Source organism: Leuciscus leuciscus (assembly GCF_965113295.1).
Source record: "Leuciscus leuciscus genome assembly, chromosome: 15".
NCBI classification, from domain to species: domain Eukaryota; kingdom Metazoa; phylum Chordata; class Actinopteri; order Cypriniformes; family Leuciscidae; genus Leuciscus; species Leuciscus leuciscus.
Genome location: NC_138739.1, coordinates 14,913,002 through 14,926,349, shown reverse-complemented (window position 1 = coordinate 14,926,349; position 13,348 = coordinate 14,913,002). Strand labels below are relative to the sequence as shown.

At 36.1% G+C, this 13,348-nt stretch overlaps 1 protein-coding gene and 1 long non-coding RNA gene across 4 annotated transcripts in view; one reads left to right on the top strand and one right to left on the bottom strand.

The window, feature by feature from the left end:
- LOC309476275 (uncharacterized protein) overlaps positions 1-13,348 on the top strand; it is a 106,570-nt gene that overhangs the window by 48,781 nt on the left and 44,441 nt on the right. The window lies entirely within an intron of this gene.
- Positions 9,412-11,246, bottom strand: LOC309476383. 3 transcript variants are annotated; one of them, XR_014198086.1, is made up of 3 exons: positions 11,167-11,246; positions 10,781-10,877; positions 9,412-10,296 (listed from the first exon to the last, which is right to left on the bottom strand). It is a non-coding gene; the product is annotated as an uncharacterized lncRNA (long non-coding RNA). The 3 variants fall into 3 exon arrangements; XR_014198087.1 differs by having other exon boundaries at positions 10,781-10,872; positions 11,161-11,242; XR_014198088.1 differs by having other exon boundaries at positions 11,163-11,231.

Below are 13,348 nucleotides of genomic sequence, written 5' to 3'. Positions count from 1 at the left end.
ACCAGAGAGGCCTGAATCCAAAGTATATCTCAAAATAAAATCTCAGTTTGATTTGGTCTGTGATAGTGTAAATAGTCTAATCTAAACCATAGCAGTAGTTTGTCATTTTGTTCTGAAACAAATGTGAGATATTAAGCCATAAAATGCTTTTAAAACTTACCAGTTGGACACCTCCAGCACAAACAGAACAAACCAAGCATGTGCAACATTTTCTTCACCCTTCCAGTGTCTGATCTAACAAGATCTGCATCTATTCGTATCCTCCCACAATAGTCTCTCTTTCTCTCTCTCTCTCTCTCTCTCTCTCTCTCTCTCTCTCTCTCTCTCTCTCTCACACTTTAACTGTTCTTAATAGTGGACAACAATCTTTATCATTCATTTATTAAACAATCGTTTAACATTGATAATGTTTGAAAGATAGTTGTCTGAAAAAAAAGAGTGGAATATTGTGTGAATCTCGTTGAATTACCTGATAATTTAGATCTTACTGATTTTACAATTCAATTGTGTGCAAAACAAAAAAGATCAAATCTACTATCCCTCTTGTCATTCTCATTGAGGTTGAGTCAAACTGAAACCTGCTGAGGTCGGTTTTCTTCAGAAACATGGACAAACATCTTGTAGGTGAGAGTGGGCTTTTGTTTGATGTGCGTTTAGTTGGTAGGTGAACTGGTGAAGGGCTTCTTCCTCTCCTGCTTACTTTACATCTAAATAAAACTGTTTTCCATTTTTCAAACACCATTGATTGATATTTGTTCTTGTTTTAAGCATAAACTCGCTAAATTTTGTTAAATTTCTCAGAAAAAAAGTTTTCATATCTTCATTTTTCATCTCAAGTACATGTATTTTAGAGGATGTTTAGATATTTGCATTGCATTAGAGTATAATCTGTTCATCATAAGGGGCTAAGTTCCTCTTTAGCATATCCCATCCAAGCAGACCCTCAAGACACAAACACAGCTTTCATGGTTTCACACCCTGGAGGAGTGGGGGCACAATACACATATTGCCTCATGTCATACCCCACATGTGTCAGAAAGTTGTTGATCTCACAATACACAAGAAAGAAACTGCTGCACAACATGTCCCATCTGCAAGATGTTTAGACAAGATAACATTGTTTTTCACTTTAAATGAGACATCCAAGCACTTGCGGTCTGTCTCTCGGAAACTTCGCTCCCCATCTCACAAGAAGTACAAAAGTTCACCCCTTAGTCAATCAGCTACATTGAGGCATAAAGATTAATAAAAGAAAATCACTATATATATATATATATATATATATACACATACATTTCAAATGATAATAATGGTAAACACATTACAATTATATTCACGTATGAATATGATATTCAATAAGATAAAACATCATATTGAGAGAAACACAACACGATAATAATGATTTCTTAAAATGTGATTTAATACATTTGATTAAATTATATTTAAGATATAAATGATTAAATGATAAAACATAAGCAAGAGATATAATATTTGTATTTTTCTGATTAATCAGCCGCACTGTCAAAATAAAAGTCACAACAACAAGGCTCACGTCACTTCAGAGTTCCTACTGGCGGTGTGAATACAACCAGAAACATTTTCCTGGAAACATTACTCGTGGAACCACCCTGGTGACTAGAATAAGTTCCTAGAACTACTAACTAAGTTCCTACCTAGGGGTCTGAAAGCCCCTATATAAAGTGATCGAGTCTCTTCAAAAAACTGGGGCTAAACTGCTTGATTCATATACGCTTAAGGCCCGTTCACACCAAGGACGATAACGATAAAGATATGAGAAACGATATCGTTGGGATCCCTGTCAGAACTATTTTTTTTCGACCTGTCGAATGATAAAACACTGACAGCCAATCAAAATCCACTCGAATTTAAAGGGTAACTAAACCCTAAACCAACTTTTTTTAGTTAATGATCTGTAAGAATGGGGCTTTATTAATGCTGTTCATTGATTCAAGTAGTATTTTTGACATTTGTGTTTAAAGTGTTTTAATTTTACAAAATATGGTGTAAAAACGTCTGAGTGCTGCCCTCTTCAGGTTGAACAGTGGCTACTGCAGTTGAATTTTCCTATTGGAAGTTGTGGTACCCTCTGACGTCAGAGGGTACCAACTAACCACACCCTTGCCTGCAGAGAGATATGTCACAGATGCACGCCCCCTCTCCACTGGGCTCTGCCTACTTTTCCAGCATTTTTCAAATATTGCCAGTGGGTGGAGTCAGGCTCTGACCAGGGGTTTAGTTACCCTTTAAAGGACTCATGCATTTAAAATGCAGACGACATTGTGGAGAAGTTAATTGCCGAGGTACAGAAATTTTTTTCAAGGATACGTAAAAAAAAATGGACCCTTGGAATAAATAGTGAGAAGTATTAATGATGAGATCATTATGCAGGCTAGCAAATAGTTCAACAAAATTACCTCAGGTATCCAGCGCTGGTTTCGACAACATTGTATTGCTTCCTTTGAAGTTGCAGTGAATAAGGCGTTGTATATATATATAATATATTATATAGCCTATATATAAAGGTGTTGACTAGGTGTTGTTTTTATTTCCACTATTGACTTTGTCAGCTAAACTTGCTGTTAGATTAGATCGATTACACTAGACTAGCTAGATTCACTGTTTAGATGACAGTAAGTAGGATGACAAAGTAGCATGCTGAGGACATCTGCTGGTAAAAGACGTGTAAATGCAACAAACTGATATTGATTAATTCGAAACCCAGATATCAGACGGATGTGATGCGGCACTGCAGGCCTTGTTATGACCCGGACAAAATGTATGTGAGCCTAATGTGGCCCACATGTAAAAAGGCAAATATGGCACAAATATTTTAAATCACATGTGGGCCTTTTTAGGCAAAGATGCGGCACTCATGGCAATGTGTAATCTGAATGTGAGCCTAAAGTGGCCCATTTGATAAATAATGAATATGGCCCAAATATTACAAACCAAATTTGGGCCACCTATGGCAAAAATCTGGCACAATGGACAATGAGTAATCTAGAAGTAAACCAAATATGGCCCACATTTGTTGCAGCAAATGTGGCCCAGTTAATATCTTAAAACATAACTGGGCCAGTTTTGGCAAAAATGTGGGACAGTAATCACTGGCGAATCTGAATGTGAACCTAAAGTGGCCCACAAATGGAATAGCAAATATGGCCCAAATACATTACACCAAACTTGGGCCGCATCTGGCAAAGTGGCAAATGTACGGCACAGTCAGCACTGGCTAAACAGGGTGTAAGATATTAATTAATAACAATTAGGGCCACTTTTGACAAATATACGGTACAGTTTGACAGCCCTAAATATCATTAGAAAATGTGGCCACTTCTGGCTTGGATGCAGCACCTTTGAAAGAGATGTATAGCTAAAATGCACACATTTGAAAATATGGCGTAAATACAAATTTTCAAAAATGAAAAGTTTTCTGTGAAGGATAGGTTTAGGGGAACAATGATGATGTTAGTGTAAGGGGAGAGAATATACAGTTTTTACAGTATAAAAATCATGTCTATTGAAAATCCCCATAAAACATGAAAATACAATGTGTGTGTGTGTGTGTGTGTGTGTGTGTGTGTGTGTGTGTGTGTGTGTGTGTGTGTGTGTGTGTGTGTGTACCACAAACACAGACATGCACTACTGACAGCTCTTACAGTCAGTTTAAATTATGTTGTACATGTTGGTAGAGTGGAAGTTTTATGGTCTTGGAACGTTACTGAATATTTGGCTGAGATGCATTTTGAGTTGCTGTATGTAAAAATCTTTGCTGTGGTTTTAGTGGTGGAATTTTAGATTCTTTCCAGAGAATCGTTCATTTTCAGTTCATTCACCAAAATGATTCATTCAGATTCGTTCACTGATTCGTTCAGTGACAACTTCTTCATATTACATAAATACGGCAGCAGTAGAGATGTGACGGTGATAATATTCTTCTACCGGTTAATTGACTTGTGACAACACCGGTAATATCGGTTTCACCGGGGGGGGGATGTAAAAAATATTTTACATCGCTTTTAAAAAGCTGGTGCTTAGCGTCAATTTATCCTTCGCTTGATTGACATGCGATCTGAGTCTGACCAATCAAAATCCACCATTTTGTTCCCACAAAGAAGTCAGGAGAGTTAGTAGATTAACGTTGGTGGATTTGAAACTGGCTTTAACTGAGCCAATCTGTCACGACACATTAAAGAGCCACAAAACAGTAGGCTATATGTTTATTGTTTAATTTTCTTTGACTGACCAAATTTGAAAGTTGAGACTTTTTCATATTAAATATTACCTGCTTGGTCCTGTCTGTCAGCGCTTGTCAGTGTCCTCTATTTTTCACTGCTTGAGAACATGGGTTGAATCTGAAAGTTTAAAAATAAAACTAATTCAAAACTAATTCAAAATCAAAATATAGCTGCGAGCAGCGATGATGGGCCCAAGACGGTGGCACCGCCACCCCGGTGCCTTTACTGTATATATATAATAAAGCACATATGGCTCAGTTCTGGAAGTGGCAAAGTTCATATGGGCCTTTTCTGGCCCACTCGCATCAAGCCGGTTTTAATGTGAGTTGTGGCTTGCTTTGTGTGGTCCAGATGTGGCCCATGTGACCTTTGTCATTTTTTTATGCATGTTTGGCATGAGTTTTTGTTGAATTTACGATTCAAAGCTTTGTTTCTCCCATCACTAGGGAAAACAGGATTGGGAGCAAGACTTGACACCGAGTTTCCCTGAGTTTTTTTTTTTTTGTTTTCAGTATTTATTATGTTTCACTATAGGGGCATTTTATCATGATTAAAATCATTTCATTTTTACATATTATTCATCTTTTATTAATGTCTGAGTATTTATACAAGTAAAATATTTTTTTTTATATCTTACGTTTCTGAATTCAGTTTTTTGAATTGTAACATGAATATTTCTTATAGTGATACAATGTAATTTATGCCAGAGTATGATATAGGCTAGGTACTAAACACTACATTTATAATGGTCAAAATTAAATATAATAATGGTTTATAATGTGTGTGGTTTTTTTTTTTTTTTTTTTTTTTTACAAATGGAAAACGTTTTTTTTCTGTGGAACAAAAGTGGGTGTTTTCAAACTGGTGAGTGTGTATAAATGAGACATAGGCTACTTAGAATGGAAATGTCAGTGATGGACTAGAATTGCTCTCAGATCTTATCACGTGGGTCATTCTTCCTATGACTGACTCCCATTAGTCTGATTACTTTCGTTTTTGGCCTCAACCAGTGGTAGGCTAACAGGCTATCAGTGTCAGAGGAGGCGATGAGCTTTCTTATTTTCATCCTATTGTGGTTTTTACAGCTTGGTAAGTATGCATTTGTTTCTGGTGATTCACAATAAAGAACAGCTTTTGGTTTCAATTCAGATTTCGTTTGGCTGAAAATGCGCAGTGCGCTATAATCGACGTAAATAATTGTGCATGTCATTCTTCATGATGTGGGAGTCTGACAACGTCATTTGTTTTTATCCAAGGCAATAGCAAGTGTTATTAGCTTGCGGAAATACATCTAGTGAAAGGAAATTTCAAGTCCATGTCCAACTCTAAATTGTATGGAATTTATATCTTTGATTTCATAGTAACACTTTACAATAAGGTTCATTTGTTTATTATTCATATTAACTAACATGAACTAATGAGCAACACATTTGTTACTGTATTTGTTAATCTTAATAATACAACTGTTAATTGTTTGTTCATGTAATGTCAGTCAGTGCATTAACTAATATTAACTAATACTAATTTTGATTTTAATAATGTTTTAGTAAATGCTGAAATTAATATTATCTAAGATTATGCTGCAGAAGTGCAGTTCATTATTAGTTTATGTTAACAAATTGAACTAATGAAACCTTATTGTAAAGTGTTATGATTTCATAGCTAACACTTTCATGAATACATACATAATTTACAACATCAACAAAACTAAACATGAATTCCTCATAATTACCTTCTTGATTCTAACTGTTTTGTTTGGTAAATAATATTTAGTAATATTATCATAATTTCCCTATTTTTGTTTGATGTGTTATACAGTCTAATTGTATCAACGTCTTTTCATTGGTAATGAAGAGAGGCTCTCTGACCTACTGCTCTCCATCGAGCGAGATATTCCAGTTAATTGTGAGGAAGTCATTAAAATATTTAAAAACACAACAGACATACGGGTACTGCTTTAAATACAGGTAATTAATTTAATAAATAAATGTAAAAAAAAATAATAATAAATTTGTGCCCTTTTTGGTCCTTCCACCCCTGCCCCTGAGGAGGTGCACACCACTGCTGACAGTTATTCAACATGGGGCTGACTGGAGCTAAACTACACTATTTTAGTTTTACTAGGTTAATTGCTATATAGCGCGAGTTAAGAGCATCAGTTAATCTTCCTAGCAGGGAACAGTACTGTCTTCTTACTTCTTTTTATTGTGAACACAGTAAGAACCACAGAGGCAAAACCCCATCTTACACATCTTTTTCTATGACGGTGAGAATTCCCCTTTACTAACACAAAAACCCAACCATCTTGCTTTAATAACACATAAATCAACTCGGCCCACTAGAATAATATCTTTTTTATGATACGCTGTTTATCGATGAAATGTTCATAATGGATACTTATGGGTATTAATTATGAGACTATGAAAATTAGTTGCATATGGAAGTAGAATAATGTCAAATGTTTTTGAAATAAAAAGCCTGTTGAATTGCACTACTTGAAAAAAAATAGGCATTGCATTAACCATGCTTGCATTTTAATGCATTGTATTTTTAGTGCTTACATTTTTATGGCCTGAAATTCAACATGGTTGAATATTTAAGCTGTGAATATTTCAATTAAAAACATTTCAAACACCTTTTCATTATTAAAAATTCAATAATCCATATTCACCTTTCATATTTCACTTCCAAAATATTCAAACTGTTTAAAAATACAACCAATAATATTCAACAGGCAATTTTCGGTCCATTTTATTTCGCTTTGCAAATTCGCTTCCACAAATTCAGTGGTTCAAATTCGACAGTAAATTCAACATTGACGTCCAGGAACTGCAGGAAAAGCAGTAGATTGCCGAGCATACTCTCCATCTGCTGTTAGTCGACCTCACCATCAGATGGTGCAAAAGCGCTTGTTGCTGACGAAGACATTCATTCATAAAATGAAAATGATTATCTGTATCAGTATATGCGGAAAAGATGATAAACACACAAAAGCTGTGTTTGTTTCATTCAATAACTTCATTGTTACTTTCCCTGTGTATTCTACATGTCATCAGCTTTCTCTACCATGAACAGGATATAATCGGTTTCCCTCAATACCTCATACTCAAGGATTTCCCTTCCGTTGATAGTGATATGAAAGACCAATCTTGCACCTTATTAGGGAAGTAGGCTGTAGGCTATTATATAGGCTACAGGCAAGAAGATGGACTCAGAATATGAACTTAACGCGCAAAGTTTCATGCTGAGCGTTTCGTGATATACTGGCATAAAATCAACACATACATATATATATATATATATATATATATACATACATATATATATATATATATATATATATATATATATATATATATATATATATATATATATATATATAGAATGCATACGTGTATTGCATTAGCTTAAACTGTCACAGCACTTGCATATTGTCCTCCTATTGTTAGTTTAACTGTAAATCGCTTTGGATAAAAGCGTCTGCTAAATGACTAAATGTAAAAATTGGCTTGATATTGGACATTAGCACATTTAGGGACCGTCTCTAAAGATGCATACAGCATACTGAGTCTGTGTCTGTCACTCGTCCTCTTAAAAGTGGAAGCTTGTGCGTAGCTTGTGCGTTGTTGCGTTATTTTTTTTAAGTGGGGATTGGGGGTGCGCCAACCCGGTTGGGACATAGTAGGGGGTGCGCAGGAAAAAAAGTTTGGGAACCGCTGTTGTAAACTCTATGTTGTACTAAGCATGTAGCAAGATCGAACGTATAAGTGACTGATCTGTGAACTGCAAACACAGAGACAATCAAGTGCAGATATAAAGGGTTTAATAAATGAAACTATACAACTAAACTAAGCAGAGCTTATATATAGAATGAAGAAAAGCAAAGGAAAAGAGAGAGAAGAGCAAAGAATGGACAATGTTAACCACAACCTAATGAGAATCATCAGAGATTCAATATCATCTTCTTAAAAGAGGTCAAACTCAGAGACGCATCTAAAGATTGATAAAACGGTTATTTGCATTGGCTTTGGTGCTGAACAAGAGTCCTGGATTCGTGTAGAATACAGAGATTCTTCATGAGTTTGTTAGGCATGAGCTGAAGCGTTCATTGAACTGAAAGTTAACTTGAAAGTAAATTTGTAAAGTAAGTCAAGTAAGTAAGTAAAGTAAAGTCCGGAAGAAGTGTCTGGTGTCATGTGCTTATGAAATTCTTAAACTGCTGATCTTATTACCTTAGTATTTTCACTATATTTTGGATATTAATATCCGCTGCAGAGTTGATAGTTACGGCCTGTTTAATTGAGAGCTGGACGATTCATTTGTTCGTCCGTGACTCTTTCAAAATTCCCTATAAAATTAACAATTCTCTTTGAGCTAAACTGACCTGTTTCACTTACAGAAGCTTCACGAAGCAACATTTTTAAAGCGCCCATCACTAAGGGGTAACTTACAAGACACCGTTTTCAACTAGAATGGAAAACTTCTTATGCATTTTGGCCATTCATTTACACAACAATGGTGTTTCGGAGGCCTGAAACTGACGTCAGGCGCATGCGTATTACGTGTACAGTCTGAATGTGTGAATCATAGATATCATATAATAAAGGCTAGATGTCTCGTGCGCGCTGCTAGCCAATGGAGGTCGACGTACGCACACGGCGGCCATCTTACCACAGGGTGCTCGCTCACTCGTAACATGGTGCAGGTACTTTTAAATAACCATAACTTGCTCAATTTTCTACCGATTTTCAAACGGTTTGGTTTGTTATAAACGTCAGAGATGCGGTTATGATACTGCATACATATGAATAATTATAACAATGGACTTCCATATGAAAGAATTATAGCCACTTTAATAACGTTTGTAAGAAACCAAACCGTTTGTAAATCCGTCAAGATTTCAGTGAGATAAGAGGATTTGTGTGCGTGCTGATCACTCACCTTAATTCACAGCTTCCCTGTGGCAAGATGGCCGCCGGTGATGCCGGAAGTGAACTCCGCCTTAAGACATCTAGCCTTTATATGGTGTGAAGTGTTTCTTTACAAAGTGATGTCGCCAACTACTGGCCTGACGTGAATAATGCAGGTTATAGGCGTTTTTGCGGATCTGGTTATTTTGACAACGCTGTCATCTGTACATGGAAAAAAACAAATGTTTTTTTTTATTTTTATTTTTTATTAGCATATCGTTGTGGTGTAAAGGTACCCTAAGCTAGGACATGCCCGTACTTGTAGCAGGTGGGAAGAACATAGAGCCTAATAGGAGAGTCTGCTTGTTGATTACAAAGTAATTGATTACAAAGTAACATATTTAATTATATGTGTTTTACATTGTATCTTCACTCATTGTACATTGATCTTGTCTATGCAATAATGTCTATGCAATAATTTTTATAATTGTGTCTTGTTTTTTCCTCAAAAAATCTAAACATCCTCAAAAAATAAAATGTATAAAATTGCCATGGTGCTGACTCTTTCTTTTCCAGGAATGCACTAAATATTTAAATGTACGGCCTTGTTCCTTTAGTTGATTTTTAAAACTAAGCAACTGCAAGCAAGCATATGTACTTGCGTAGACATTGTAATGCATGGAGTCACTATTGCATGCAAGTAAACTGTTAGTTTCATGTTGGCATTAGCCCTTCAACTGCACGCTGTTTTCACACCTCTATCATGCCCTCTCAAATGCACATCAACCACATGTTTATTTATAGGCACTCTTATGCACACACTTTTTGTTTAAGCAACTGATCAAACCACACGTAGGCCTATATTATTTAAGAACATCAGACCACTGGTTTCAGACTCTCAAACTGAGCTGGTCTTAGTAGGGATGTTGTGAAGTTTAGTGTTTTTCCATAATTTGTGCTCAGATATGGATTCTCAGCAACCCCAGAACTTGTCCACAACTTGTAAAGATCAGAGTTCACACACTGAAACCAAATGCTCAGAGCTCACTAGTGAAGGGGTCAGGGGACTTATAGACTACTCTCGTGCAGACAGACGCATAGTCCACGTGATTCTCCTCTGAAGCTGTCTGTAACAAAAAACATTAAACAAGATACAAAACAAATTTAATAAATGTTTGAAATGAATTCAGATGCATAACAGCAAGTGTGATTTACTAGGCTAAAACAAACACTGGCAAATATTGTTATTATTGGACAAAGGAAAGAACTGCAGCAATGAAATTGTCCCAAATACTATTCAGTTTGATTGGACACAAACTATTGAAATCAACATCCTCTTCCATTTTAAAAGTCTATTTATTTATGCATGATATGGTTACTTGAGTTTTATTATCTAGGTTTTTTCCTCCCCTGCTGTCTGCTATCATAACAGATCTACTACCAATTTTTTTGGTCACAACCCACAAGCTGAGAACCTCTGATCTACTCAACCCATCAGAGCAGAAGAATAAAAACTAATCTTAATTGTAAGTGTGTGTCAGATCATCATATAAAGCACATACACCTGCACTCATGCACACAATAAGACACAGAAATAGAAAATGAACTTACCAGTTTACGTGCATTTCGTTTGTAGAATGTCGGATCAGCGTAAGTGATCTCTTCATCACGAGTCTGCACTGTTTCATCATCATCATCAACAACTAGGCTATAACAATAAAAATAGGTAAACAAAACAGTACTGAAATTTAACAAAATCTTTGTATTCAAAGTAGTTAAAGTATTCATTTATGTGATTAATGTCAGATAAAATTACCAAAACTGTCTCTTAACTTGTCACTAAGGTAGTTCCCTAAACAGGTTATGTGTGTATGTAGCACCATCTAGTGTCTTAGATATACACATATATATTGCAAACTAAGTGTAATTCACAGAAATGGTCAAACTCAGTACTACACTAAATTTATAATTCTCTCTTATAAGCAGTAAACACTTGCCTTCTTGATCAGTTTTTCTGTGTTTCCTGCAGATCCAGAAGATCCCGAATCCTGCAACAATCCTCAGAGATCCAGCAGAGATCAACACTATCAGAGACACTGAGACTGGAGGAGGAGAAGAAGAGAGTCATTAGTGTAAGTGAATGTGTCTGATCTACAACAGAAGACACATATATCATCAGTGCTGTGGTACCTGCACATGTGTGACAGAGTGTGTTGATGTCCAGATGTGTGGTCTGGTTGCTGATGGGATTGTTCAGCACACAGCTGTAGGTGTTTTTATCCTGATATTCCACCTCCAGAGGTAGAGAGAGACTGATGCTGAGATCACACACATAATAAGGCATCCAGCTTATTATGCATTAATAAGCTGGATGCCAACCACAGAAAAACAAGAAAACTGAGGATTGTATGAAACTGTAGAGCATATATCATAATAAACGACTTATACTGGAAACAAAAGTAAAAGAAAAAGGTGCAAACAGCATGACTTTAGAGTATTTATTGAGTAAACAGCAAAGGAATAAACATATTAGAATAGCTCTGTTAATATTTTTAAAGGAACAGGACATTTTTTAAGAATATAAAGTTTTGTATTTTTCTAATCATTGACGCTCCACACTCCAGCAGGTGGAGGTAATGCACAAGCTGGTTTGCCAACCGCTGATAAACATCACAAGAAGAAGCAGTTTTCCTCTTTTCTCCAAGAGGTCCTCGCTGCAGCCTGTAGCACGATGGCGTAGCTGGATCAGATCCAGCACGTACTGGACCAGTGTTGCCAACTTAGCACCTTTGTCGCTATTTTTAGCGACTTTTCAGACCCCCTTAGCGACATATTTTCAAAAAAGCGACTAGCGACAAATCTAGCGACTTTTTGGACAAACCTCAGTGACCTCCAAATGTTGCCAGCACAGTCCTGCGAGCGCGAGGTCTTACTTTCTCCCTGCCGTCACACCTCTCTCTGCGTCTACCCTGTTCAGTGAATGAGAGGAGCAGCAGCACGGCAGCTGACAGACGTGAATGAGTTGTTGTTTCTATGCACTTATCACTTATCTGCTTCTCTTTTGTTTTATATTTGAGAATTTAGTTAGACCATTTTTTCCCCTTTCTTTTCTTGAGCTTATCATTTGTAATACTCACTATTACAGTGCTGTAGGCCTACTTCACCCAGTTCCCGAACTCTCTCAATTCAGATAATTTTACTCATAGAGAAGGCGTTAGCTACTTTCCTTTGAAAATAGTTGGCAACACTGTACTGGACGCTGTTACGCGCATGCGCGGTGGTGTGTTTTGTGACGTCGTATTCATGGATTTCATCCGGTCCCTTTCCACAGGTGTATTAATCAAGCACAATGCAGTCTGCATTCATAATCTAGATGCTTGATTGTATACACCTGTGGAAAGGGACCGGATGAAACCCATGAATATGCATGCGCACTAGTAGATTGTGATTGTTGTCAACTGGAGTGCATTCTCCAGTGACTACAAGGAGATGTATCGAGTGCCATATTGATTTTTTGATTTTGATTGATTTTTTATTTTTCATTTAAAAAAATGTTCAAAGAGATTTTCAGTATGCGTTTATGGTTTAAACTGAAGAGATATTGTATTAAATATAATACAATAATCAAACAGATAAAGTATGTGTATTTAACAAACCAATCAATAAAATTATATCAAATCATTGGAAAACTATCAAATATATACAAAAAATATAAATGCGAAATATTGCAAAGCAATTTATTGAACTTCATACAAGTTGCACTTCGCGTATCTTTGATATCAGAACATGAGGATGTGATTCCATCAGAATTTTCTACAGCCTGTTAAGGTACAACTGTGGAAACCACTCAGATGCTCCCTCCAGTGCACCAGAGTATGGAGATTTACCCTTATTAGCTGATAATTGATTATGTTCAAGATGGACACATTTCTAGCATAGCCCTCCTCTGAGAAAACCTACGTTTTTTTTTCTCAATCTCATCTGAAATGATCAGTGTTGGGGGTAACGCATTACAAGTAACATGAATAACCCATTCAGATTACTTTTTTGATGTTACAAGTAAAGTAATGTGTATTACGTAATCAATGCATTACTTAATCAATTACTTTTTGATGTTACGAAACACATTACAAGTAACATGCATTACGTAATCAGTTTTTTTAATGTTACAAGTAAAGT